General features: G+C 36.8%; 1 long non-coding RNA gene across 1 annotated transcript; it reads left to right on the forward strand.

Annotated features, from left to right (window-relative positions):
* Nucleotides 1-2,275: 2,275 nt before the first annotated feature.
* Nucleotides 2,276-4,082, forward strand: LOC112139923. The gene is made up of 3 exons (XR_002918081.2): nucleotides 2,276-2,910; nucleotides 3,447-3,575; nucleotides 3,676-4,082. It is a non-coding gene; the product is annotated as an uncharacterized LOC112139923 (long non-coding RNA).
* The last annotated feature ends 97 nt before the right edge of the window (nucleotides 4,083-4,179 follow it).

Genomic DNA, 4,179 nt, shown 5'->3' on the forward strand with positions numbered 1-4,179 from the left:
ACGTGCACACACACGTGCACACACACATGCACACACACATGCACGCCGCAGCAGAATTTGTGCAGACAAAAACTTTGTTCCATTTATTAAACATGTTCATCAATAATGGGAAGATTTGTGTTTAAGATGTGAAGTTTTTGGTTTGTGGAAATGTTCACAAGTCGATTTTACAAGTCCAAGTCGGAAATCTTGAGTTGCAGTTTTAAGCTAAGACTCGAGATTTACACTTTAAATATGTTTTATTGTAAAAAAAAGGGTCATTAAATGACTGAAATAGCTGGAAACACAAGAAAATGGTGGTATTCCTGGAGAGAGAGAGAGAGAGAGATATGTAGAGAGAGATCGATAGTGATTAAGTGAGTAAGTTAGAAGAGTAAAAAGAGTAAAAAAAACAAACAAAACAAACAAAAGGAAACCGGCACAAGTAAATCATCAAAATTCAACACCAAACCGCTGCCGCCGACTACATTTTTCACAAGAATCTTTCACTTGGTGATTCAAGAACCAAAATTGGCACCAACGACATTCAGGACATATGTCAAAAGAACAGGACGTTATCCAGCTACAAATCCAACATGGCTACCATTTATCAAGATGGCCGACTTGTCAATCCTGGTAAATGCTCTTATTGACATAGAACTTCAACCAACAGAGTTTTATAAACCATCTCTAGGTTAGAATGAATGTATTCTTATGTAGCACACCAAGTTTCAAAACTCAAAGTAAAACTGGTCAACCGTCCCACCACCGCTCAGCCATACCAGGGGAAGCCTTTGTGCCAAAAAAGGAGTCAATCCCAAACATCAAGTCTCAAGTCCTTGAGGTCGAGTCTCATGGACACGAGACTCCATTTCTGATTTGTGGAAACCTAACAAAGATCTGACGTTCCTAAAATGATCAGATCTATCCTTTAAACCACGTGTCAAAGTCAAGGCCCGGGGGCCGGATCCGGCCCTCCGGTTGATTCTATCCGACCCTCCTGATCATTTTTTATACGATGTTATCTTGTGCTTATTTCTAACTTATATAACTTTTACAAAATACATATTTATGGAGAGTAAAACAATAAAAGTTATTTAAGGTTTAAGTTGATTTATTCTGGAATAATATTCCTGCCTTTTTATTGTTAAAAAATTACAGTTTTAAAGTTTTAAAAATTGACATTCTGCTAGATTTTTGGACTATTTTGGCATTTACTAAGATTTTCAGGCGATTTTCCTGTAAAGTAAAGAACTTGCGGGGCTTTTCGATTATGTTTTTTATGGTTTATTTAATGATCTTTCCGCCAGTCTTCTTCGCACAAACATACTGTCACTATGTATCTCTGTAAATGTTANTGTGTTAGAAAAACTGTCCTGTGGACTACATTTGCCTCTTGGTAAACCTCTAAAGTTATTTTCAAGAATTCCCCTTTTCCAGCTTTCATTCTTTCATTGTATTTGTTTTAAAGGGCCTATACTATGCTTTTTTTTTAGTTTTTAGAGTAAAATATATCCATATATATGAATATATATTACCTTTGGCACACTAAATAAAAACCTAATTATGAAATGTGAGTTATTTTTGTGAACCTGCAAGTATAATGCCTCAATTTCTGAGGCACTTCCTCAGAAATGACCTTTTATGACGTCGACCTAGAGCCGCCCTTGTCTGCGTTTCACCCAGAAAAACAAACATCCAATTTTTTTTTTTCAAACATGGATGCACATACTGTGTGTGCCTCAAGTATCCTGGATGTTTGTCCTAAAAATTTGGCACAGACAGAATGGTGATGCTAATGGGTTCATATTCTGGTGAAATTCTGTCATAAAATGCAGTCAACATCAGACGATAATTTCAGGATTTATTGAAATGATTAGAACATTGCTCTGATAAGCACAGGATGTGAACGTTTCTGTTCTCCACGAAGCATCAATATTCTCCTTATCAAAATTCCTTTTCACTTTCATGCGGATAATTTTTCCAGAGACTGCGGGCATCTTTCTGTATTTTCTCAAATATCCAGATTCAAACCAATTCTTTTTGTCACTCACTATTTCACCCTGAAATAATCTGCTCCCTTTCTGCAGCCTTCTACCCCCTTTCTACTTGCACTATTCTCAGGTATGTTCTAGATCCACATGTGGCGCAAATTTCTCCCTAGACATACAGTATGTCATTCTACGAAGTTTAAACACTAAATCAAATCAACGTTTCTTGCCCATTGCTACCCTGGATCTCAACACAAACAGCAAAGGCAGCCTGTGTCTACACAACTGTGCAGGGCCCTGGGTGGCCCTCAAAGCTAACTGATTACCACTAGTTTTGGAGAGACAGTTTTTGTGTTAGCCCAGAGGTGGTTCAGACTCGTCATAAGAAGAGTTTTTCTTTATTGTCTGCATCACCTCTTTTAGAATCCGTTAATTTTCTTGATTTTGGGAGGGGCTGCTACTTAGAGTGCATGTTTTAGAAGAATACAAAATACAGCTTTGGGATTCTTTATAGTCAGGAATGAACATTATAATACATTTAAAAGCTCAAAAAGTTGACTTTGCATGCTGTAGGCCCTTAAACATTCTTATAGTAGTTGTGTAGCACTGCTCTACTGTTTTCTACATAGATGCACTTTGTGTTTTCTTCTATAAATTACTTATATGTCTCTTTTTTAAAATGGACAACTGTGGGGGAAGAACGTTGATATTTTTGGGTGAAGAAGACCACCGGGTTCCATCAACATCAGGAGCTCTGGTAGATGGTGACCTCTTCAGAGTGGTGGGACGAATCATAGGGCATTCTTTCCTCAATCGTGGACCATTGCTCTGGGGCTTAAGTAATTGTCTGCTACCACTCATATGTGGAGACAAACTTGCTACCCCAGTTTTTGAGATGAAAGACTGCCCTGACTCAGACATCACAGACATTGTCTTTCTTGTAAGTGTAATTTTTGTCTTGTTCTATTTCAATAATCGAGTACTTTGGATACAATTACATGTCATTAACAATTTTTAATTTAACCTTTTTTTATAAAATTTGTAATACGATTTAGAATTTCACATAATTATTGTTATTTTTTCTAACTTTTGTCTAAAAAATATTTTTATTACATAAGTTTTTTGTAGCTTAAATAATACAGCACTATTCAGAGGCAGTTAAAAATTTGCTTACCCTCATGTTATCTTATGGGGTCCAGATGACCCCCCCTATATTGATCTGTAATTCCTCCCATTTCAAAGGTGGACAGTATTCTATGTCTGCCGTGGACACCAGTGTAGATAAGCAATTCTAAAAAAAAAAAGTTCTGTTCAGTGTGGGGTCCAGATGTCCCCACTTTTAATGTAAAAAACCTAGGATAGCACAAGGGTTACTATAACATCCCTCAATGTAAGTGCATTTATTTAAATTTTAACTCTTGTGTGCAATAACAAAACTCATTGGATTGTTGCAATAATTACAACATTTTTGTTCAGTTTGAAAGTGAAAGAGACCTCACAGAGGTTGATAAGGGAGAGGTAAACCAGTTGGAAATGAGTTGGGACCTGCCAATGGTTACCATCCAAAACCGTTGTTGGTTGGCGGAAAGAGTCCTGTATCATGGAGTACGTTTTTATATTAAATTTTAGTTAACATCAACTTTTTGTAATAATGAATATTTCTGCAACCCTCAGTTGTGACAGCAACATCTCTTTTTTCTTTAAGGTCATTGGTCGACGACTGCAGCAGATTGCCCAAATCAGAGCTGGGCTAAAAGATCCGGGGGTGCTGCAGATGCTAAAGCAGCGCCCTGACTTTACAGCAGTTCTTTTTCCAAGGGGGGCTGAAGAAGTTTTGGAGCCTGAGGTTTAAAACACTTGCAGTGCACAGTGTAGAATACAATAGCTGTCATACTAAATTATCAGTTTAAATTGTCAACTTAATTTAGACCAATACTAACTTGTACAGACTAATCTTTGCTAGTTTTGTTTGTATTGTGCTAAATTATTGAAGCTCAAATCTCTTTTCTTAGTTTGTTCTTCAAAGAGTTCTTTGGCCAGAGCCAGACAGTGACAAGGAGGACAACATTAAAGTGCTTTGCAAAGCCACTTCATTTCTAAGGGCTTACATTAAATCAGGTGAGACAAGTCAATATTTAAGAAAGATGCAATTTGACTTAAATTCTTATCTCTCTTAGTCATTGTAAAACTGCATTTTTTCATCTACGTA

This window comes from Oryzias melastigma, linkage group LG18 (genome assembly GCF_002922805.2).
Source record: "Oryzias melastigma strain HK-1 linkage group LG18, ASM292280v2, whole genome shotgun sequence".
NCBI classification, from domain to species: domain Eukaryota; kingdom Metazoa; phylum Chordata; class Actinopteri; order Beloniformes; family Adrianichthyidae; genus Oryzias; species Oryzias melastigma.